The sequence below is a fragment of the Myodes glareolus genome, chromosome 23 (genome assembly GCF_982192425.1).
Source record: "Myodes glareolus chromosome 23, mMyoGla1.1, whole genome shotgun sequence".
Lineage (NCBI taxonomy): Eukaryota > Metazoa > Chordata > Mammalia > Rodentia > Cricetidae > Myodes > Myodes glareolus.
The window spans coordinates 40258783-40285244 of NC_142048.1; the positions used below are offsets into that span (position 1 = coordinate 40258783).

The 26462-nt window shown below is 40.7% G+C and overlaps 1 pseudogene; it reads right to left on the minus strand.

The window, feature by feature from the left end:
• Positions 1 to 6874, minus strand: part of LOC125414287 (SH2B adapter protein 1-like) — a 61839-nt pseudogene extending 54965 nt beyond the window's left edge.
• Between the last annotated feature and the right edge of the window lie 19588 nt (positions 6875 to 26462).

Consider the following 26462-nt stretch of genomic DNA (forward strand, 5'->3'; position numbering starts at 1 on the left):
CCTTCACCACCCCCTCCTTGTTTATCTCATTATTTATAGGTTTGACAGGTCTTGTAAAATAGTCATCTGCTAAGATGCACATCCCTATGATCGGACTATAAATATTTCATTATTTACATCATCCCTGCAAAGCATCCCTCCAGGATCAGCCGGTCTCATGTTCTGTAGTCAGGATGGCTTCAACGTTCTGTAGAGAATGGACAAATTGCCCTCTGAGTCATTAAGATGAATGTGTAGACGCAGACATTTACTCCTGAGTTCAAATGGAGGTTTCTAGCCAGCTGGTGCCTATGATCAAGGCTCTTTTGAATATGCTTTGTGATATGAAGTGCCTAGCTAATATGGCAGTAAAAGAGTGTCATTATTACACACTAGGAAGTCGCTACAGTTAAGTTGTGAATGGATTGGAAACCAAGAAAAAAAGATTTTTTTCATTTGTCGAGGGAAAGTTTAAAGGTCTTTTAAGCTGGTAATAGAAAAATAACCTCCTTTGGCTTTAAGACTTATGTACCGTAAAGGGGCCCAGTAAACATAGCAAGTGTTGCCCTTTCAGAACCTGGTAGATAATTTGACATTAATTAGAAGTCCAGCTGCAGTATGTTCATCTGGCAGAGCAGTTCACCTGCTTCTAGATGTTCGTGGCTTCTCCTTTTATAACATTGATTAACCACCTTTGGTAATTGTTTTGCTCTCTTTCCCTAAACAGCTTTACCATCAAGTTGCAAACAGCCAGCTCTTCCAAAGCCTCAGCATCTGGAAATAGTGGATGTTAGTTAAGGAGATAAGATCATTTTGACATTTTAACGGAGAACAATTTAGAAAATGGTAGTCTATTTGGGGCCAACTTGCTGTGTGAACTCTTATAATTACTTCAGCTTTTTCTGAAATGTATGTTTTTTTAAAGAGGAGAATAAGGATTTTTTTTTTTCTGGGATGCCTTTCTGGTGAACTTTATAGATTTTTAAACATGAAGCAGAGTCATTTGTGGCAACTGTGCTTCTCCAAATGTTCTCCTGCTTTGGATGCCCTATCTGAATATTAGATTACTTCTCCAGATGTTACAGGCTCATGTTTCCTTCTGGTGAATTTGATTGTTGATCCTTCCCTATGTTCCTCGGGATTTCTATTATCTCTCTGACTTGGGTAAAGCTTTTATAAATGTTCTATGTTTCAAGAGTTTGGATTCGGTTCACATAGATGATATTTTTCCAAAGGACTTTTGCTCATTTGGTTCTTCCCTTAAGAATGGTGAAAGCAGTTAGCTTTTCCTCCTGCTTTGTTAGGGTGAGGGTGCCATTGTTTTTTTCTCTCAATATATTAAGGATATTGACCTTTTCCCTAAACCTTAGGTCAAAGGAGAAGTGGTGGTTGTTTTTGATTGAATGATCGCTTCCACATGCCTAGCTTCTGGAGGGACAGTGTAGAAGGAAGGGTAACTCCACCCTCTACTCCTAAGGTTTAAAAAAGTGGTTTATAAAACATGCTAAGGATCTGTATGCTCTGATGGCAGATAGATCATGATATGAGCTTTAGTTCAACACTTACTCTCTGTGTGACCTCAGGAAACTGTTTAACTTACTAGGGTATCAGCAACCTAACTTATAAAATGATTGTGATTTATATTATCAGTATAGCAGACAAACGCCTTGTTTCTTGTGAAAAAAATCACATACCTGATACATTTCCCAAGGTGCTTAGTCTGGTATCTGAAACATATTTAATAAATATTATTTGAAAAAGTAAAGATATTGAAAAAAGCCAACACAACATCATACTGTGACCTCTTTGTGGAAGGTTAAATCTCTTGTATGGTCAAGATTTATTTCTGTTTTATTTAAAATATCATTTTATATTATGAAATTAAATTATAATTGTATCATTTCCCTTCTTTTCCTCCCTCCAACCCTTCCCAGTACAATCTCTTGCCCCTTGCTCACTCTCATATTCACACACACACACACACACACACACACACACACACACATTCCTAGATGCATCAATGCAGTATCCTCCTTCTGTGTAATGTTACTTGTATGTACATGGGGTGCAATAGTGTCATACATATTTTGGTGGTAAATGATAGCTCTGTAATTAGACTTAAGATTGACTTAATGAGGGAAAATCATGCCTAGCACTCGCAACCTAACCAACTACCTGGGGCTAGTGAGGTCATGGATCTACCATCAACACGTTGCTTAACCAAAATAATTCCATACTGCCTTTTAACTTTTCAGGATTTTAAACGACTTATTACAGAAAGTTAGAGTGGAGGTGAGGCAGGCTCCACCCGTTATTGTAGATTCTAGGGGCTGCCATGAGAGTTGAGTCCGAGGGTAACCTTACTTCTACCATTTGCTCTTAATAGTATTTTGTTTGTTTAATTTTGCTTATGTTAGAGAGTGAGAGAGAGAACATAAGAGAGAGCATGGGTAGGTAGGGAAGGGGAAGGATCTAGAAGGTACCAGGTGAGGAGGAATAAATAAAATTACATTGTATGAACTATTTAATAAAAATAAAAATCATTGGTTCTCAACATAATTATTTCATCCCTTTCAATAAGTCTGTACATTAAATGTTAGATGAGATACAGCGCTGTTGTAAAAGAAGGTCCAGAAATCCAGGAGGCACTCACTGGAGCTACCATTTTTGTTGCATATAGGAGAGCATCAGTCATCAATTCATCATAAGAGTCACATACCTAAACCTTTGCTCAAGGTTCCATAGACCTGAGCAGACACATGACACATGACACTGAAGGCATGTGCCTCTTCTTTCCCCACCATTCTTGCCTATCTTCAGGAAGTGTTTGGGGTGACCACTTTTATATTTATTGATGTTCACCACTACAATGTACACAGTAAATCTTGGGTTCTTGTAATTCAGGTCAAATATAACTTATGAATAGGGCTGGATTATTTTTATCATGGATAGTTCTTTATCTTAGATCTTCTCAGCCTCTCTCATATTGAATATATTACATGTAAAAACAAACAGAGAAGCTTCAGGCAGAGTCTGAAGTATTTATAGAATTAGTTACCTGAAAATGCCATCAGAGGAAAAGCAACACTTTTGGATGATAAAATTAATCTAGCGAAGTAGTAAGTTGAATCGCTCCTATGTTTTCCTTTGAGATCATCTTGCCTAGGATATCTGAAATATGCCAGAGTTGGTATATTTCTCTGAAAAGATGTTTTAAAAAATATTTTGGGAGTGACATTTATTAGTTTGTACTTTGTTTGATCCTAACTTGAAAAGGTAACTTCTATGGAAATTTCATGTTTTACTCCTTTCAAACTCGTGTTTCTCACATTAAAGTGTGTGTTCAGACATATCAAATCTTGTGGATTTGCGAAGTTAAGATCACACTCAACTCTCCTTGCTGAGCTCTGCATTTATCTGAAGCTACAAATGCTGAATTTTCTTTGCTTTGAAGTAGCTTAGAGTCGTGTGTGTTTATGTAACTCTGAAATATTTATTTAAATAGACTATGTCATTCCAAGACTGTAAGTCATGAGAAATGACTACTTTAACGTGAAATAAAGCCTCACATATAAATTTTCTCTTTGACTATTGTATCTTTTGTTTTTATTCATATAAACCATTGTGGGGCTTGAAAAATGATTCAGGTTTTGCATTAAATGTTGTATCATTAAAAAACAAACAAAGTAGGAATCAGCAGGCAAGTGCTAGCCTAACAAGTACAAAGAGATTACTTTTCTAAGACTACTCTAAAGTTTGACTTCTTGCCTGTGTCAATTTTCTGGTGTTTGATAGTCATAGTTAGCATTTATGAAGATCTTATGATAATTTTTATATTGATCTGTTGAATCTCAATAATAATCAACTGGTATCTTACTATTAAAAAAACAATGAGCTTAAAAAAACCAACCAAACCCCCAAAAAAACCATAACAAAAAGGAGTATTTTTTTCAGAAGAGTGGTTACTTAGCAAAGGCTAGAGAGAGTAGGAGGAAAGGAAAAGCAAGGAGAGATTAGTCAGTAGATAAAATTAGACAAGGAGAATAAGTTCTAATGTCCTCTTACATAATCTAGAGACCACAGTTTACAGTTTTTAGCTCCTTTTAGATGGGGCAGTAAGATCCAGAGAATGATTTTGGGAGAATTATCTGTATTCTGTCAATCATATATTTTAATAAAACACTGATTGGCCAGGCAGGAAGTATAGGTGGGTCAACCAGACAGGAAGTAGAGGCAGGGTGATGAGAACAGAAATATTCTGGGAAGCAGGAAGCTCCCTCTGCCATTCCTGCCCAGATCACCAAAGATGCAACATGTGAGCTGACAGCTAAAAAAGGTACCAAACCATATGGGTAACATAGATAAGGATAATGGGTTAAGATAAGTCATAAGAACTAGTAAGTACCCTGACCTAATGGGCCAATCAGCTTTATAACTTATAGAGTCTTGTGTGTGATTTTTCTTGGGGTATGCCGGCTGTGGGGTACCGGATGGGACAGAAACCCCAACAAGCCGGCCATCATGTTACACTCCAGCTTTTGGGCTGTGTCTGTCTTAGGTTCACTTACAGGGCAGGTTGTTACCCATCTTTACTACCAATCCTTGAAGAGTTGGGTTCCTGGAAGGTACCAAGAAGTCAGAAGCAAGGATGAACTTTTAGGAGAAGTGGGGTTTTAAATGGCCTCCTGTATTTGCATTAGCCAAGCATGAACCACCTGTCTTGGAGGTTTTGGTATAGTATATTCCATAGCCATGATTACCTAAAGTGTTGTCTTGTTCACCTGCTGTTGTCAGGATCTTAGCTGTATGAGACACTTAAGAAGAAATATTAGAGCCACCACCAACCTTCCTATACGGCACTGTGCAACACCATGGGAGGCAGTGCCTCCTTCCAGCACTAACTGAGCAGCCTTGAGTTGAGAGAGCATGCCTTGGAACCAAGGATGTCCTGAGAGGGGCTGATCCCCCTCAGCACCCTCTGTCTCCCCCTAGAACAGGAATGAACCTATTGCTGCTTCTGGAGTATCCAGGGGAGGGTAGAGGGCTAAGAGTGGATGAACTGTCCTTTCTTGGAACCCCTCTTCAATGGGAATGCTAAAGGGCAATTCCAGAGGAAGCAATTTCTTTAAGTCAAAGTGGGAGGGAGCAATGGAGGCAGAACAAGGGGAGAAGGATGCTGATAACCTGTCAGAAGAGCCCCCAGAAGCTTCCTGTCAGGGTTAGTTGTTACACTGGATCAGCAGACCCTCTGAATGATTCAGGTAGGCAACTCCAGTCTGTGTTATCCTTTGTGAGGAAGGAGGCCCCGTTGGCCAGGGGAAGGGTCATGGGACAGGGGCTGATAACAGGGAAGAGACCTGGGCTTAGGCACTCCTGGATGTCTGATACCCAGACCTTCACATGAAGTGTATCAGTTGTCTCCAGAATGTACTGAAGGGCCTTCTACCTTTGCTACAAATATGTTCTGCCTGTCAGGCATCTCTAGGGCCATGGCTATGCATACATGTGTACTTCAGCAACAGTAGAACAGAGAAGGCTGAGTCAGGGCCTGTAACATGATGGGTCGGCTTGTTGGGGTTTCTGTCCCACCCGGTACCCCACAACCGGCATATCCCAATGAAAATCACACACAGGACTGCATAAGATTATAAACTGATTGGCCCATTAGGTCAGGCTTCTTATTACTCTTTGTAACTTATATTAACCCATTATTCTCATCTATGTTAGTCACACGGCTCAGTACCTTTCTCAGCGTGGCAGCTCACATATTGCCTCTTCGGTGGTCTGCGCAGGAATGGTGGAGGGAGCTTCCTGCATCCCAGAATACTCCCAGTCTCTTTGCTCCACCCCTACTTCCTGCCTGGCTTTCCCACCTATACTGCCTGCCTGGTCAATCAGTGTTTTATTAAAATATGATTGACAGAATACAGACAATTCTCCCACACCAAGGGCCAGATACTTTGGGTAGTATGAAGAACTCTAAGCAACTTCCTACTCCTCCTTCTTTACTTTGGAGCAGTAGGCGACCCTTCTGCCACTAAAGCTACCTCCATCCCCTAAGGTCAGCACATCAGCTGCCCCTCCTCCACAACCCACTCCTGCTGAGTCAGGGGCAGCTTCTTCTGCCCCCGTAAAGCTGAGCAGTTCTTTTTTTCTGTACCATTCCTGCTCTGTCTTTCAAGGTTCCCCATCCATGACTCAGTCTCAGCCTCTCAAAGCTGTGAGTCCATCTCTCCCCAGGGGATGTGCCATCACTAGCCAGTCCCCTACCAACTGTCCCAGCACCACCAGAGGAGTTGGAGTTACTGTTTCCACCTAGGACTGGAGGGCCTGATGTGGTCTTCAGAGGTCCAGCTGGGGCGGAAGCGTCAACTGCCTCTTGCCACTTCAGGATGCTTCATGCAGAACCTCTGACTTAGCCACCCACAGAATGGAGGGGAAAAGCATCCCTTGAGCTTCAGCTTGGAGGACGTTGTAGAGGAGGAAGAGACTGAGGAGGGAAGGGGGCCAGCTAGGTCCTCAAAAGAAAGAAAAGGGCACAACACAGCCAGGGGCCTGCCCACCCTGCAGCTGTCAAGGGAAAAGTCACATGGTGACGCAAACTCCTCACCAGGGCTCAATGGGGCTAAGACAGTTGGGGACAGTGAGCAGGAGGCCCAGGCCACCTCTGCTTCAAAGTGCTGCAGGAATAACTCAGCAAAACAGCCAGAAAAGGCAGCTTCTGCTCCAGGTTGTGCATATTGGGAATGGGAGGCCAGGTAGAGTTGAAAATGCAGGCAAGATCCAGGGCAGCAACCTTGCATGGGACTCACAGAACTCTTGCCAACTTCGAGTAGGTGGTGGTGGCAGGGCTGGTGGAGAAAGGAAAGCCTTCCAGGGAAGGGGCACCATTCATGATGGGCCCCAGGAGGAAGGAGCCTGTGAGGAGGGGGCAGCAAAGAAGAAAGTAGCCAGAAGACACAAAGTGAGTGACAACTACATCTCGGTCCCCATGCTCAGCTCCAAGGTCAAGCTTTTGGAAGTCGCTGCCGTCTGAGGAGAACGTTCCAATCCCAGAAGAGAAAGGGGATTCAACCATAGTCAAACAGTTAAAGCCTTTCCGTTAATTAAGAGACCAGCCACCGCCATAATGGCCTTTAATAGGTGGTTACATAACCAGATTAGTTGAGAAGAGAGACTGGGAGAGGAAGTCCAACAGTTCACACTCCAAAGACTCCCCAAAGAGCTAGAGAGCCTTCAGACAATCCCGGAGACTGGACCCCGGGCGAAAGTCATCAGTTGTTCTCAGACTGAGAGGGAGTCCTCGCAAGGACAAGGATGGAAGGGAAAGGGAAAATCTGTGTTCGAGGACCAAGTGTGCCGCTTATAGAGAGGGACTTCTGCGCGTTGTTAGGCTGTGGCTGTATGCTCACACAGTGTCTCTGGGCGAGAAGGACCTGTCACGGGGTCCTTTATTGGCTCTACCCCCTGGGTAGTCAACCCTTACGTGGAGGTACCGTGATGAACCAAGTCACGATGGAGAGTTCCTAACCGGTATGGCACACAGGAAAAGAAAGAAAATGTAGGAATAGGAAAGATTCAACTCACCAGGGGCTTAGGAAATGAAAATAGTTTGTCAACTCACTGAAAACAGCTGAAGGAGGGCGAATTCAAGATGATGGTCAGTTGGGACAGGGGGCCCAGCTGGGGCAGCAAATAGGAAAGAAAAATGCCCTAAAGAGGGTATGGATGACCCAAGAAGTGACCAAAAAGAAAAGGTCCATCCACCTTGGGTCAGTTGGAGTTCTTGCTGGCTTGCTGCTACTGTCTATTGTATGATCTCTGTTTCCTGGGGCACAGGGGGTGAGAAGATGTGGGGACAAAGACACAGACTCTGAAAGATTCCAATGCAAAAGTTCTTTATCGTAAAAGGGTCGGGGTTTTTTATGGGGTTAGGGAAATTAAGTTGCCATAGGAACTTTTCTGGTTGGTCCTATAGAAACTGGTGGTCACTGCTGGCATGTTGTGACTGACTAGGAGTGTACACCAATAGTTACAGAGTTTTCCGTCCACTGACGGGCTGTTTTGGCCAATATTAGTTTTTCATCATGAGTTTGCATGCACCTGCTTGTGCTTGCGCTATTGTCCTGCCTCAGTGGGGAATACTGGAATCAAAAGGTTTGAATGGGGGATGGAAACAAGGTGGTCAGTGAAAGAGGGATGTAAAATGTGGCTAATCATATCTTGGCACTATGAAAAAGCCTTAATGAAAACCCATTAGTATGTAAGCTAATTAAAATATAACTTACAGGCCAGCCTGGTCTACAAGAACTATTTCCAGGACAGACAGGCTCCAAAGCTATAAAGAAACCCTGTCTCAAAAAACCTACACACACACACACACACGCACACACACACACACACACACACACACACACACACACATATATAACAAAAGAAAAAATTTCTACATGAGTAGACAGTGCTTTTCTCAAAAGATATGGATTATTAGATGAAAATCTCAGTGCCATGCTAAGATAGCTCCCTACAAGAGTTTTTGATTAGGGAGAGGTGAATTGTACCCAGAACAAAGGCTATTGTCACTGCTCTTGGTTGGCCTCCATCACTAGATAGTAGGACCTTATTGCTGAAGATACCATGTGCTTTGGTTGCAAGGCATAGAGCAATCAAATCTTGAACCGACCAGGAATCTCTTCCTGCTGGCCATTTGCAACTCCTTTGTTCTCAAATACTTCACTAGGATAAATAGTGATTTTATAGGATAAATAGTGATACAACATAACTGCCATGAACATTAATAAATTTGACCGTACATCATATATACACCCAGTTTCTGTGTGTTACAGAAGTAATCAACAACATTGTGTAAAATAAGCTGAGAGTCAAAAATAACCTTGTTTATTTCTAGATTTTATAATTTAATGTCAACAACACAATGTGAGGGTCTTGATGTGCTTGTGACAGGAAGAGATGCTCGCAAGCAGAATGCATGTTGTTAAGTCTGCTCACAGCTAGAATACTTCTCATGTATATTTTATAAACTATCAAAGGGGTCAGAGCTACACAGAGTTACAGTAGCTGCAACCTGACATCTATTGACATATATGTGTTTCTCTCTCTCTCTCTCTCTCTCTCTCTCTCTCTCTCTCTCTGTGTGTGTGTGTGTGTGTGTGTGTGTGTGTGTGTATGTGTGTGTGTATGCATGGATGTATGTTTGTGAGTGTGTGTGCACGTGTGTATGTCATCTAAGAAGCTTGGATTTAATTACCTCATTAGGAGACTTTAGAGAGGTAACAAGCCTTTCAAAATATGTCAAATAAGTTGCAAAGTTGAGATGTTTTCCTTATCTTCCTGTGGCTTATATAACAGTGCTAGGCATAAATACCTTTATTACAAAAACTCTTAATTCTCTAAATGTGTATATATAGTATATTGTAGATTGTCTATGTGTGTATATATAGTATACCTGACCATGTACAATCGTCCCTGCGTATCCATTGGTTCTACAATTTGTGAAACCAACTAACTATAGTAGAAGAATATTAGGAAAAAGCTGAGACTGTACTCAACATGTGCAGGCTTTTGCTTGCCATTATTTCATGAGTAATATAGTACAACAATGATTTACATAGAATTTACATTTTATTAAATTTGTAAGTAAACCAAGATAATTTTAGTTTTACAGGAGGATGAAGATAGATGATATGTAAATACTACAGCATTTTAAGAGGGACTTTAGCATCTATGGATTTTAGTATGTAAAAACACTCTAACGGATGTCTTTGTAGACACTGGTTTTCTACTTCATAATTCAGCCCTTTCCTATACACGTACACACACAAACACACACATAGTCACACACTGAGATACATGCACACACAGACACATAGACAGAGGTACACACAGACAGACATATAGACATAGACATACACACACAAACATTCACATAGATGCATATACCCACAGACACACAGACACAGACACACATCGATACATACACATAAACATCCATGCAGATGCATACCCACAGACACACATACATACAAACATTCACACAGATGCATATACCCCCCACAGACACATACACATATACAAACATTCATACAGTTGCATATAGCCACAGACACATGAGACACAGACACACAAACATACAAATACCAACAGACACGCACACAGAAACACACACTCTCTGATTCTAGATATTCATCATAAATAGCTTTTCTACTTAGAAAGAACTGATTATCTAAGGAAAGAGTAACCACTCTTTTATTTCTATGTATGAATGTTATATAAATTGTCTAATAACTGCTGTATACTGACCATTTTCTATATGTCAGGATCTGAGTTTGTTCTGTCTGTGTTTATCCATTCATTAGTCTATCCATCCATACAGTTTTGCTAAATTATCCCAAGATGTTAAACTTCATATTGGTTTGTAGAGCCCATTGTAAATGGTATTTATTGATACACCCTTGGTTTATGTGGGCACCCAGAATATTCTAGAAGTATCAAATAAGATATTTCATCAAGCATATCTTATTTTTTCTAATTAACAAATGAAAAACTGGGACACAGAGAGTATGGATTGCTGACCTCATGTCACAGCTGGGAAATGTCAGGAGGAAGAGGAGAATAGTTGGCTCCAATGTCACTGTAACTCCAAGCCTCTGAAAAGGCTCCTGGGAATGAGAGAGGGTCAGTCAGGGCCCATCAGGACACAAATGTCCCTGGTCTTTTTATGATTCAAAGGTGGTTCAAAGTCCTGGCAAAATTCAAGAGTTCAAGGTGTTCATTTCTTTATGTTAGAATATCATAAAAGGCCCCATAAAACCCTGGGAATATTGCTTTGTAGTTTATTTCCAAATACATTCTGTTAGCTCCGTAAGTGTTTCTGTTTGTTCCTTAATTTGGAGGGAGAATGTGGCCTGTCTGAAGTGATAGCACACAGGACAGTTGAGCTGTGGAAAATGATGCAATGGTAAAAGCAGAGAAATGGGGAGAACAAAAGATGTAAAGCTACATACAGAGGTCACCAGAGAGAGGAGAAATGGATACAAAGAGATGTATAAGAATTGCAATTAATTTATGGAAGAATTATTTTTAAGTATTTTTTTTATTTCACAGCCTTCTCAGAAGTTGGTATACAGTCAGTTATATGCTTTTGTCCACCATATTGGTTGATAGCTAAATAAACTTTTTCATGTGGCAGTATATGAACTTGCTTTACCCATCTATAATCTATCATCTATCTATCTATCTGTCTATCTATCTATCTATCTATCTATCTATCTATCTATCTATCTATCTATCTATTCATCCATCCATCCATCCATCTCTCTATGTATGTATGTATGTATGTATGTATCTATCTATCTATCTATCTATCATCCATCCATCCATATGGATTTATGTATGCCAGGATATTAAACAACGTTGAAAGAAGTGGTTACCTGCTGGAAAAAATTAATGGAAAGGGTAAACTTTGTATTCCCTTTTGCAAACACTGCAATTTCTGGTAATCTAATTGTATCTCTAGTTTTTTTGTTCGGCTAAAGAGGAAATTTTGGTTTTAAATCTCCATTGTCTTAGTTCAGGAAGAGCAAATAGATGCATCCTAAAAGGTGGTCAAATTGGTACACTTTGTATTACATTTCTGATTTATAGACATTCTAGTTCAGAAGTTGGATAAAATACAGCTCACTCATTTTATATTAGTGCCCTAAGGAAGATCCCAGATCAATGGGCTCTGAGGTTCAAGGTTTGAGTAATGATGCACCTTAGGATTTGAATCTTCTTGGTTCTTTAGACATCTTTGCTGTGCAGAGTGTGAAGCTTTTCTCTGTCTGGTTATCTGGTAAATTCAAATAATCACAGAACGTTAAAACAGCTCATTATTTGCAGTAATCAAAGTGAAGGCGAATGTTTCCTTGGCAGTTATCTGAATCATAGTGCAAGTTTTCACAAGAACCAAAGCGTTACACAAAGTCCTTATTACCAATTAACTGCAGTTCTTAATGCATAACTGTTTTGTGTGTCTTGCGGGTAACATATGTAAAGTAATGGAAAAATTTGTCTTTGGAAAACCATTTAAATGGAAAGGCAGGAGAAAGACTTTTCCTCCAGGAGATGGTGGGCTATTGGTTTGAATCATCTTTTAGTAAGAGCCTGAGAAGGCTTACCCATCACTTCCAGGGCTGCCACATCTGCTCCCACACTTTGCCTTCTGACATTTTTTCAGGAGATATTTACTCCCAGATGGATCTTTCTGCTTGTCACCGACTCTTCATTGTGTCCTATTTACTTATATTTTGTCCTTCTAGAAGAGGAAGGCATGGAAGAATGAGCCTAGGCAAACATATATAAATCCTTGGAAACCTAGTGTAGCAATCCGACTGAAAAAGAATATTAAAAGGGCTAATTCCCTAGGGAGATATTAATGGGAAGGGTAAAATTTCCAATAGTGTTCACAGGCAAAAACAAAAACAAAACAAAACAAACAACTTTTAGTTGTCCTATCAAATAAAAGACATTTTAAACGCCAGAGAATATGAGTGAGCACCCAAAGGAGATGCTCTGCAGCAAACACTTTTATCGAATTTGTAAAGATACCACGTTAAGATATTGAAGATGGAAGTGAATGAAATTGACTCCTTTCTGAAGAAGTGAACCTAAGGCCAATGGATTTATTGCTCTGCCATATTTTTCTAGATGACTGTAAGATGAAGGAATGAATAAGTGGTTGGGTGCCTTAGAGAGAAGACATCCATAGGGCAGGTACATGGGTTTTCTGTTCCTGCTACACCAAATCCACTCCTCATGCACACCATTCTGTCCTCACTGTTCCCCTGAGAGACTGTTGACTCAAACCGTCAGTGTAGAATCTATTTCTACCTATTGTGTCTTTTGACAAAGGGTACCCATTTTTTGGATCTAGCTTGAGCAGCTTTCTCCATTTATTACAATTAACATCCACTTCCTTTTTAATTGTTATCTAACATCTACATTTGAACATTACATTTATTTATTTCCTTTTATCTTTTAGATGTACAGATTTTAAATTTTGTTTCTTTAGTGCAGTGGTTCTCAGCCTGTGGTTTATAGCCCTTTGGGAATTTAGTGACCCTCGCACAACGGTTGCCCAAGACCTTTGGAAAAAACACAGAGATTTATATTATGATTCATAACAGTAGCAAAATTACAGCTATGAAGTAGCAACAAAATAATGTTATGGTTGGGGGTCACCACAACATGAGGAACTGTATTAAAGGGTTGTGGCATTAAGATGCTTGAGAACCACTCTGCTAGACTATTGGGAAGTCCTAAGTACTGAGAATCACTCTGAACACTGCCAAAGCTTTAGATAGATTTCATCCAACCCTTCCATTTACAAATACGGCAACTCTATAAATTGGAAACTGTGGTGGGGTTAGTGTATATTCTGGGGTTAGGCAGTTTTATGATTTTGTTCTGCACCACTCACTGAATCATCCTGACTGCTACATGTTGCAGAGAGTACTATTGCTGTCGCTTTGAGATTAAAGGACTTGTATGCAGAGAAGTGGCTTTCTAGGGATACAGAGGAGAGAAGATACAATGTCAGCACCAATGCCACAACATTCCTAGTGTCTAAGTTAAGGACAGGCTCTCACACATGAACTGGCTCCATGTCGGTGTTTTTATTGTTCAGACGTCCCGTTGTAATTCTTAAAGCAATAAATAGGAAAAGTAAATAAATACAGGTGCTTACAGACAGCAAGCTTCCACGGAGCTGCTCATGAAACCACACATATGTACTTTGTCCCTGTTCACCAAAAGCAAGCAGTAATATTACACTGAGAGATTATTGACTGATATAGAAACTCAATCATTTACATATGAACTGATGAATACAGCAAAGCAATTCCAGAGTGGCTTCCGGTCAAATTTGTAGTCAAATCATCCATTACATTTTCATGTGTGTCAGCACAAAGTTAGCTTATCAAAACCCCTGCCCTAAAGTACCCAGATCTCTTCCAGCATACGTCTTGTCTAGAATTATTTGCGACTAGCATGCCCAGACAGGATTTAGATGTATTCTTGCCCGGAGAGAGCAAGAGACGGATTAAGCAACATTCCCCGAGGTCCCCTTTGCCTTAGAGCAAATACTCTTTATCATTCTAAGCTTCTTATTCGGAGTAATATTTGAGCTCAATCCTCTGACTTCCCCAGAACAATTCACGATACTGCCTCCTTGGTTCAAGTACTTGGATGTATTCCCTACTATTCAGGTTACATTCTGCTTTTAACTTAATATGTTCTTTTTCATTCCAATGGTTTGACTTCTACCATCACGGCTTCCTTCTTTATTTCCAGAGTTTATAGACTGTCATTGGGATTTCCTCTGGGTCTTTTAGCCAAGTCAGCCGTCCTTCGCTCCTCCAGTCTTCTGCTATAACAGGCTTCCTGTTACTCATATCTCTGCTCCCTCACTCGCGATTTGTTCCAGATTTTCTGGTGGAGATTCCCCCGAACCAAAAGCAATATTCCAGGTGCAACCACTTGAGACTTGAGAGAAGTATTTATCCTTCTCTTTTATGGTTACGTCTTTCATTACAGTAGTAGTTCAAAACAATACACCGCCGGGGTTGTCATTTTGCAGCAAAGCTCACCTGGATGGGACCCCGTAGACCCCCAGTTCCCTTCCAGCAGGTCTCTCTCAGGCAGCCTCTCTATGGTTGTCTTCCCCTTCTTATCTACATCTGCTTTTTCATTTATTTTCGCTTGATGTGGGAAGCTGGCCTTGGCCCCATCGGAGTTGTGTTTTGCTATTTGATCCCAAGATCTGTAACTCCTCTCGGACCATCTGTAGTATTTCTGTGTTCTCGCTCATGTCTGGCAACATCCCCCTGCTCACTGTCATCTGCTGATTCCATTAGCACACTGTTTACTATGTTCTCAAGATCATTAATAAGGAGGAATAAACAGAAACACATGACTTAAACAGACGCCTGCGGAAGCTCTCTTCCGTTCCTCAACAAACTGGTGCGATTTTATCCTATCTTTCTGCATGATTTCACCAGTGTCTCATCCAGTTTATTCTATGCACACCCTGTTCTCCTATCTAAGAGATTGCATTGATGATGTGCTTTTCTCCTGCAGCACTTTATAATCATCCAGACAATTCATCAGCTTTGTCTGGCACCATTTACTCCTTATTAAATTCAATTTTTATTGGGCTGTTTCCATTCTTCCCTAGATTGTAGCAGCTCTTTGCACCAGTAAATATGCCCAGCTTGATTTCTTCACATTTATTATTGTTGTATAAACCTGGACTGTAGGTGAGAAAAGAATGTAAAGAGCGGAATAGACTAAGTCATACGGCAGTTATTAGGAAGTCAACATTCACAGTGTATTGTGGTGATTGATTCTATCAGTTTGGTTGCACTAAGAAAACACCTAGCGCGCGTGTGTGTGTGTGTGTGTGTGTGTGTGTGTGTGTGTGTATGTTTACAAAGAGTAATAGGTGAGAAACAAAAGCCCATAATGAATATGGGCAGTACTGTCCAGTGGGCTGGAGTAAAGGATTTAATAAAAGGGAAAAACAGGGGAAAACTAGATGAACAACAGTGTTGTTCTTTCTCTACTTCCTGGCTTGCTGAGATGTCAGCCTTAGGCTCCTGTACTGCAGACTCCAGCACCTCCAGCTGCCAGGCTTTCCTCGCCAAGGTAGACTGCACGATCAAATCATTCATCCTCTAAGTGGCTCTATGTCAAGTACTTGGTCACAGCCACAGAAAAAGTAACTAAGGGGCATATACAGAGGCTCATGCCTGCACATCTTCGTTCAAGGATTTAAGGATCATTCAAGGATCTTTCTGTACAAAAAGATAGAAGTAGACGGTGTGATTTTGAATGGTGACTTATGTCTAAATTGTACTGAAAAATCAAATGACCGGATTTTGAAATCTGGCAGGGACCACAGCTGTATCTAGAGAATATCTATGAGGTTCTTGGCACTGTGGGAACACGATTATCTTAGTTCACGATGACATCAACCCGGAAAGGCAGGCATTTGGGCTACACCACTCATCTCTAAGATGTCATCATGAAGATCAAAAAGAGTTGTCCCCTCTTGAAGATACGACCCCTGCCTGCGAGCAGAAACAGGCTGGATCTAGGGTTTACTGACCTCTCAGAACAGACGTACGTGTATATAGCATAGCCTGTCCAAATGTATGTAGCAGACCTGAATTTTTCCATTTATTGAAGAGGAGTAAAAGTGTTCAATTGGGGGTGGAAGTAAAAACTGTTTCCTCTGTGCCATATGGCTTATCTGAGGTTGGAATAAACCTAACACAGTTTTGTTTTTTTTTAATGTACACTAAGTTTAAACAATACTTTGAGCTTTTCCCCTAGGCCAATGGCTTTCAACCCACAGGTCAAATGATCCCTTAACAGGTATCCCTTAAAAGCGACGAAAATATAGACATTTACGTTATGATTCATAACAGTAGGAAAATTGTAGTTATGAAGTGGTAGCAAAAATGTTTTATGATTGGGGTCACCACAACATGGATGAGCTGTATTAAAGGGCTGCAGCGTTCGGAAGGTTGAGGATCACTGCTCTAAAAGACTATTTGGAGTCGAGCCTTTGCTTAGACTCTTAGCTGTATTGTTAATTTTCCTTGTCTCCATTTATATTGGTTTCAGCAACCATTCTCTATTATGGAGACTAACAATGAACGTGGGAAGAAAGTTGTATCCCTTGCGCTAGAAGACACCTTTCATAGCCTTTCCTGCCCAGTTGAACTCTGCCTTCTTCGTTTGTTTATGTCCATTCAACATTTCACGAGTTACGTAACAACAAAAAATTAATACTGATCATTCTTGGTAGCTATTGCAAACTCCAAACTCCTTTTAAGAAATATTTTTGAGCCCTGTGATTGACCTAAAGTATCAAATACTGCATGTTATGAGAGAGTAGAAATTTGGGCATTTGGGATGTGTATGCATATGCTATGTGTGCATACACATAAACATTCTCATGTTTGGAATGTGTACGCATATGTATGCATACACAAATGTTCTCACGTATGGAATGTGTGTGCATATGTATGCATACACAAATGTTCTCACGTATGGAATGTGTATGCGTAGTATACATACACAAATGTTATCACGTATGGAATGTGTGTGCATATGTATGCATACACAAATGTTCTCATGTATGGAATGTGTATGCATATATATGCATACACAAATGTTCTCACATATGAAATGTGTGTGCATATGTATGCATACACAAATGTTCCCGAATATGGAATGTGTCCGCATATGTGTGCATACACATAAAAGTTCTCATGTATGGAATGTGTACACATATGTATGCATACACATAAACATTCTCATGTATTTTGTATACTTTGTATTTCTGTCAAGGGACTATAGATTCGTTTGGCAAAGCAGCCCAAGCTTTATGTCCTTCCTTTTTCTTATTTTTTTACTTTCCTTGAGTGCTGATTTTATTGAGTGTGCCTCATGCTTTAGTTTTCCTTGTTGAACAATGTACTTTTCTTTCTCAACAACTCTGACATGTGGGTAAATGGAAAGAAAATGGATGTGGGAGCTATGTGTTCATAATGCCACATTGCCACCTTGAAATCTACGCAGATAATCTACTTGGAAGGCTCTGAGTCCCACTGGAACAGGGAACCAGAAGTATCCTGCATTGATTTATGGCACCTGCTACAGCTGTTTGGATCGTGGCTGGCATTTTATCTGCAGCCAAATCTGCTGCAATTACTGGGCAAGCTTAGATGGAGGTCATATTTACTGGACATGTTTATAACCTGTAGAATGATCTCAGCCATGGAGGCCCAATTTCCCAAAGATCAATCGCTAAGGGAGGATTTCAGAGGTTATGTTCTTTATCCAATTTCCTGTGTACTAATGAGATGGCTGAAACCTGTTAGGAATCCTTCTGATTAGAACTGTTCTGAGACTCAACAGAGAATATGACATTCATAAATCTAAATAAGAGGTGACTTGGCCACCTAAATGGTGACTCATGCCATGATGAGACATTTCACTGGCCCTAACAGGGTATGCCATCAGTGACCAGCCAAAGACAAGGTCAGACTTGAAAGAATTGATAGGTCTTGCCCTTTCCTAGTGAATTCAAAGGATTCCTTTTACTGTTAAAACTCATTGTTTAGGGTTTTCCAACAGCAGTTTAACAAAAAATTATTTGCTTAATTATTACACGTTTCAGACTAAGAATAAAGACGTGTAAAAAATGCTACAATAGAGTATAATAAGGATTATAACCCAGATCTAACAAGGTGCAATGTAGTAATGGAAATACTGATAGCTAATGTTTAAAATGTTTCTTATGGGTCAAGAATGTGTTAAATATATCGCATTCATAATTTTCTTCAATCATAATAAAAAAATCTTGAGTTAAGCCCTACAATTATGCCTATTTTATAAATGAGAATACTTGGATTTAAATTGCTGACAATGTTCTTCCTTAAATACACACCCCATTCTATATGTCACTCCGATTATTTTGCCCTGTCTTAGCTAAACATTTTCAAAATAGGTGTCTACATCATTGCATCATCTCAACTTCTTCCCGTTCAAGGCTTTCAGCATGGCGTCCTCCTCAGCTCCTGGAGTGCAATCCCTGCAGGGGCAGCATTGTTTCTACAGCTCCAAATCCAGCGTCTAAAGACTGCTGGGCTTTTCCTTATTGAAACAAGACCCTCTCTTGATTCCCTATACCATGTTGTCCTGCACTTCCCTGAAACCATTTCCTGTCCCTTTCCACTTATTACCTCCTCATCCTCTGCTTGATTTCTGTGATGAGAACATTTTAGCCTGGGTCTAGTCTTCTGTCTGAACCATATGACAGGGATTGTACACCCTGTGGGTAACATCTACGTTTCTAGCAGTCTGGTAAAGTCAAATCATCTCTACTTATAGTATCCCCAAATTACACCCTTGTTTTACCCATCTTTTGTTATCGTCCATCTGCTTGCTTAAGCAGGGTGGGCGACTCCTGTGACTCCTCATTTTCCTTAACCACACACCTTACTTTGTCCTTTTAATTTTTTTTTTTTAAATTTTCAAGACAGGATTTCTCTATGCCATCCTGACTCTCCTGGAAGTCACTCTGTAGACCAGAGTGACTTTGAATTCAGAGATTCATCTGCCTCTGCTTCCTGTGTGCTGGGATTAAAGGTGTGCACCACCAAGCCCAGCTTTTATGTTATTCTCTAGCAACACAGTTCCTTTTCTGGTATCCCACATCGTGACATCTTGCCCTGCCTCCTTTACCATTCTGTCCTTGACTTCTGAGCAGTCTATAGTGATGGTCATTGGGTGAGTTAGAGATGAGGGTGGGACAGAAATAGGGTGGTTCATTAGAGTGGATCTCAAATCTTCATGAAAAACACAGAGTGCACTTGCAGTGCCATCGCGAAAAATATAGACCGAGAACCAAGAGCTCCAGAAACCTGCTGCTGGGACAGACTCCTTTCGGATGTCTCTGAAAAGTCCCCTGTCTCTCAAGGACTTCCTGTTCTAAAGGCAAACCTACCACTGGGGGAATTTAGTGGTGAGAAAAAGCACAGAACTGAAGGGAAGATGCCTTCCTTCTTTTTCCCCTTCCTTTCCTCCTCTCTCCCACCTCCCTTCTCTCCCCCTCCCTCCTCCCTTCCTCTGCCTGTTCCTTCTGACTAACTGGGGATAATCCCTTTCCATCCTGTGTAAACTAAACCCTAAATTAGATAGCATGTCACCCTGCCTTACAGTGTATGCCTTCCACATCAGGGGTGACTCCAGAGAAGGCATAAGCAGGCTGTGTGTTTTGACTGCTTTGTAAATTTGTGTTTCCCTTATCAGCCTTGGTTGTCAATACCTGTGGTGGGGTCAGTATAGTGTTTAAATGATTGTGAAAGACAAAGCCAGCACAAAGAAAGGGTATCCTGGGAACACTTTCAGCCTGGCTTCTGTTGAAATGGCCTCTCCTCTGAGTCATCCAGGGTAGTTGTGATTACGATAACGGAGCACATTGCAGACAGTGACAGCTAATCCTCTCATTAGCTTTTGGATAATATTTTGCTCACTTGTTAGGTTGGAGGGATTTTGTGAGAATGTAGTATTTCCTGTCTTCCTCTGTTCATTGAGAAAGTTGAAGAGATCCCTCTAAAACTAAAAGGGCTGAAGCCCGAAGTGCATTTGAGACTGGCTTTTCCCTCTGGAGGTGCATGGTTTCCTTGTATACTTCATTCTCACTTTGAGGCCTCTTCCTCTTCCCTCAGAGGGCCCTCTTCACCTGAGTGGGCCTCCGCCGGGGCGTCATCTGAGGGGTGGGTGATTCAGCAGTGTGCTACACGGCATTGCCAGATGCCCCTCCTGCTCCTGAGCTGAAGCAGCCTCCAAAGCGGTTCTGGCAGAGTGCCAGAGGCCATTCTTCTTCTAGGAAAAAAAAAAAAAAAACACAAAGACAGAGATCGCCGCTCTCCGTCCCCTTGCAGGGCTGATTCATACAGCGGCATTGACATTGAGCCTCCAGAGAGCTGTTCTCTTCCCAGTCTGGCTAAAAATATCCAAATTCAGATTTATAATGACAGGAGCTGATAAATTTGCTGGGGAAATGCGAGCAGTGTCACCGGCGTGCTGGGAAGCCTGTTCTGATAAATTGATTTGGGGAGAGAGATGGGCAAACACGGCAGAAACCCACCGTGCCACGTCCCCTGGGATGAGGAGCAAAGTGAGCATGTTTTCCTTGTCATCAAAGTCCCCCGTTTTCATACAGAGTAGGCAGGAGAGTGCAAAGATTACAAAGGAGAATAAGGATCATCTGATCAAAGGCAGAGCATGACAAACAGCCAAGCCTTATCGTCTAACAGACAGCAGGGTGGGTCCCTGGCAAGAAAAGTACTACCAGAGTTTGGGACTACAAATGGTTATTGAAAAGATATCAATTATTTTACGCACGGCTGCAGCCACCCCCCCCCACCTTTGTCAAACAACTTGCCAACAGTTACTATGTTTGCTCCAATCAGTTGAGATCCATGAACTTTGGAAATGAATGTTGGCATCATTTTCTAATTTTGCCTTATCCCAACTTCGAGCTCATACCTAAAGTGTAGGTGGATGAGGCGGGATGGGAGGTTTTTCATAGTAAACATTTGATAAGACCCGAAAATGCAGCAGTTGCATTCTCTACACAAATGTTATAGGTGTGAACCTCAGCTGTAAGGTTCCAGTGAGGACTTGTGATGCCACTGTTTGTAAGCTGTAGTGCCATTCAACAGCAGTGTCGGAATCTGCATTCTCTTTCTCAATGGAGAAAAAGGCAGGAGCTTTCAATTCATGGAGCATTTATGCCATACAAATTCAGAATTGAAAACTGTTTCGGTCTTTGATTTCCATAGTTCTTTCCCTTCACCTGATTTCTCTGTAATCAATTAACAATTGTTAAGTTGGAGCCCTGCTTAAATTAATAGCTAATGCCCAAAAGAAATCTCCAGTAAACAAAAACATCATTGTAGGACTCAATAGAAAATTCAAGATTCAAATGCTTGATACACCTGTAAAAGAAAATAGAACATAGATGGATTTATGGTAGATGATGGCCTAAGAGCATGGTTAGATACATTTCAAAGCTAACGTTATAGAAATCTAGATATTAGAATGTAGGTAATAATTCTGAAATTACATAAACTGAAATGTTTGTGAGTTTTGTATTATTAATGCTGAGAGGAAAAAAAAAGATAATGACTATAGACCAAAGGTAAGATAGAGGCTTGTGGGTAAGAATTATAACATACCTGAGTATTTCTCTGACTTGTTCAAGTATAAACAGAAGCAAAGAAGTACCTGGGGAGAGGCATGCTGTCTTACCTGGCCACTCACTCACCACTCCCAAGCGAATTTGTTGTTATTCAGGGAAGAGGAGTCACTTCTGTCAACCAGCAGCATAGACATCCATTTCTCAGAGCAGTTTCCTGCGTGAGTTTCGTAAAATAGAGCAGTTTCTGTCTTCTTAATGATTATAACATGCAGTAAACATGTTATTCAAACATGGCACTGGTGGTTGGGGCTCCAGCCACGATGTACTTCTGAAAGTTTAGCATTAAGAAGAGAAAAGGATGTTAATGGGGTGATGTGATGAGTCATAAGAGGACCATGCAGGAGCTGCGAGGGTTCTGAAAACACAGCAGTTGCTGGGCGCTGTGACTTGGGATGGGTTACTTACCGTCTGGGCTTTGATTCTTTTCATCTGGAGTAGCTGAGCAGTATCCCGTGGTCTGCTAAATAACAGAGGTTAATTAATTCCTTCCTATGTTTTTAATGTACATAAGGAAACAAAATTATGGAAAAAAAACACTATTTGAAATTGACTTGACCAGTTCCTATTCTCACCTTTCTCTGTCTCTCACTGTTGCTGTCCTAATGCAGTGTTAGAACCATTGCATGGAGCCAGCATACCCCTAACCGTGGATTTGAACAGGTACTCCATTAAATCCTAAACTTCTTATGAGGGCAGTGAAGTAACTTGGGGGAAGAACTGTCTTACATGGTACATCTATTTTATGACAAAGTGAGCAACATGTAGACTCATAAAGTTTTACTGGAGGGAGGATAAGGAAAGGTTACATGCCTTTGTAGTATAGATTTTATGATTTCTTGGAGTGTAAAAGATATACCTAAAATGTTTCTGTGTTGTTAGAAAAGAATGCATAAGTATACCTAAATATAACGAGAGATTTTTAATGATGTTTATGACATTAAACTCGTTCTGCTTGACCTACTCTGTGGTGCGGCAAACCCTCACTACGTGTACCAATTGAGCATTACTTAATTTTAATTATTTTTTAAAATTTTATTTATTCTTCTCTCATATAATACATCCCAACTGCAAATTCCCCTCCCTCTATCCCTCCTAGCACCCAGTCCCCCCCCTTCTCCAGATTCACTCCCCGCACAAAAGAGCAGGATTCCCAGGGACTTCACCTGAACATGGCACAACAATGAGACCAGGTACAAACCCACACGTCAAGGCTTCTATAGCAGTTCTATCTCCTAACTGAACATAGGGGCTGAAAAGATTGCTTCTTCCTTTGTGAAAATGGACAACTCTCCCAGTGACTTCTGTTTGTGTTTTATCTGAGTGTAAAGCATGGTCCGTGGTCCTTGGTGAGATGGACTCTAATTCACAGCCAAGAGCAAAAGTCTCAAGTGTTCCGAACACTGGAGCTGGTGGTCTACACCAACTTGGAACCAGTCCTTTGGCCTGGACAGCACCCATCAGTGAAAAGCTGGAAGTTCTCATATCAAGGTGTCTTGTTGCCAATCACAGAAGGGAAATAAAAAAATGGGGAGTAGCAAGGTTCTAGGGAGAAGGATAGGAATGCTGAGAGGTGAGTTGAGAGTGGAATTGTGCTAGAGAAAATGTCAAATGGATGGCTTCTTACAGACATTATACTTTATCAAATAAATGTCATGAAATAAGAGATTAAGCAAATTCTAATCCAGTAGGTCAGATGAACCTTAGTGGAAGAAATACGTCCACACCCAAGCCATGCAGAGGGTTAAGATACACTGGGAGCTGATTCTACCCTGCAGCTCAGCTCTTCCCATGCCTCCGGTGGGCAGGTGCTTTCAGCAGAAGAGCAAACTCCAAAGCTCAAAATGATAGACTAGAACATATTCCACAGCACAATCCGCAAGAGACCAGAAACGGGGAGAGAAAGTCAGAACCGTGTTGAAGGTGGGAATGTATTGACTACTGCTCTCTTGGGCTGACTGTAGAAAACACTATTGATTAACAGGTTAGATCTTGTGATAGGAGGGGCTGGAGACATCATGCTTGAGTAAGCCAGGCTGCCGGTGCTTTGTCTGTCAGGGCCGCTGCTAGCTCCAGGGAGTAAGCGATTTCTTTCACCTTTGCTGTTCTTTCTCAGCCTCAGCAAGTAGGCATGCAGGCAGATTGCTCTGGGTGAGGATTAGTTGTTTGAAATGCTCAACCTTGGAATAGCCTGCGATTTTATCCTTTTCAAGATCCGTCATTCTCTGAATATGAAAATGACATGACTTCATACAACCCGAAGAGCTTCTGGCATGACCTGTCACTTGGGCTCCCCAAATCCCGGCATTTTAAAAGAGAATTAGTGGAAGGGATAGAGGTATAGTTCAGGGTTGGAGCGTGTGCTTAGTATGTGCAAGACACTGTTTAAAATAAAGAATTGTTGTTGGTAAACATGGGGCAATGCAAATATGGAGATACTAGATTAGACACTGGGTTAAACAAAGGAAGATGGGGAAGGAGGAGATAATTTTAAATCAGAACCATCTATTTGCTTGGCACTGCATTTGGTATATGCTAACCTTTATAATATGTTTATGTCGTGTGCTGTTAACATGCTGAGTCACGGCCTGGGAAGATGGGTCAGTTAATAAGAACATGAACTACTCTTGCGCTCATATCAAGTGGAACTGCAGTTCTCTGGGATGCCTTGCCTTCTTCTAGTCTCCTTGGGCAGCTGCACGCACTCCTACAGTTACACACACATGCACACGAACACGCACATACACACACACACACACACACAAACACCACAATTAAACACAAATATTTACTAAACAAAATGTGATTCTTGAAATATTGAGAGCTAAGATTTGAACTCTACGTTTTTTGTCTAAGTTAGAGTGTTTTTCTTTTTCTTTTCTTTTTCTTTCTTTCTTTCTTTTTTTTTCTGTTCCGAGAGTCATGTACCATCTGGCTCATGACTTAGCAACCATAAGGTGAATAAAAGATGAAAAATAACCTGAAATTCAAACCAGTTTTCTTCTTCCTGTATTAGCTGTTCTGACTGAAACTACTGACTAAATGAGATTTTTGAGAATGGGCATGAATTTTGATTATCGAACTCCCTGCTAAGAATTAAAAGAGTTATATTATTTCTTTCATAGGTGGGGAGAAAAAGGGTGAGAGATCTGGAATAGTGCCTGTGGAATGTAAAAAGACAAAGTTGTATATCGAAAATAATAGTTGCCAAATGTCACAATGTATGAGCAAAGTCAATTAGATATTTTGTTTTGTCTTGGTTTTTGGTGGGTTTTGTATGGGATCATTTATAGAGGTGCTTAATGTTTTAAAGGCATTTAACGTGTAATATACACATGTCTACATAGAACCCCACATTCATGGAATTACTCGCATGCACTCAAACGTGTAAAGAAAAAACAGAGCTCTGAAATACATCTGTAATGTCTCACTTCTCCATTTCCCCTGTTTATTAGCTACCTCTCATTTTTGCTCCAAGGGGCAGGTCAGTTTGTTAAGGGGAGCATATAACTGTAGAAAGGTAAGTTGAGCCCTGTGTATAATTTTTACTTTGAAGTAGATAGATTTTTAACACGTAATGTGACCCTAAATTTACCACTTAAAGCATTATTAATATAGAACATTACCAATAAGACATCTACAGCTTTTTCTTAACAAGCCTTCAAAATGCAGTATGGATTTTGTATTCACAGTATATCCAAACTCAGCCAAGGACATTTCAATGGTACAAGAGTTGCAGGTAGCTACAGGCTTCCATCTTGGTCTCAACAATGAATATAGAAGTTCAGGGTATTTAGGCAGTATGCTCTCTGCCATCCATGTGCACTTACTGTGGAAAACACACCATTCCTCCCATCCATTAGAGATGAACATATTGGGTAAGGACTTCTGTTACTTTCTCAGAATGATTAACTCTGTATTATTTTTATTTTATATTATCTATTTTAATATCAATATACAAGGTAAACAAGTTGTGTCTCTCCCAATCTCCTTATCCCTTAGGGAACATATACACACAGACACACAGATACAAACACACACACACACACAGAGAAAGAGAAAGACACACACACACACACACACACACACACACACACACACACACACACAGAGAGAGAGAGAGAGAGAGAGAGAGAGAGAGAGAGAGAGAGAGAGAGAGAGAGAAATGTGGAATGTATCCCAGAATATAATACAGCAAAAGTTCTTATTAAAGGTACCAGGTAGATTCAACTAACAAAAACCTGCTGGTACATTTAAATGGAATTAAAAGCCAAAGGAAAACCAACTGATTAAAATAAACTCTTATAGATGACAACCAATTTGGTAAATATTTTTCCACTTCAGTTCAGTCCTTCTTCTTGTGTAACTCTATTTCATTTTTAAATCTTTCCATGTTGTTGCTTGCAGAGACTTTACTTGACTGGGAACACAGTCATGAACAGGTTCTCTTCAGCTCAAAATGGAGACAGAGCAGTGCCCAGCAAAAGGAGTATTAGGTCTTTAGTTGAGCTGTGCACCACCGCTGAAATCTTTGCAGACGTCAGACATGAACCTTAGTTTTGAGAAGAGTGCTTTACTGCTGTATAATGCCTAGGATATCTGACACGAGGTGTGAAGAACATTAATAACAATCCTGCTCTTTTAC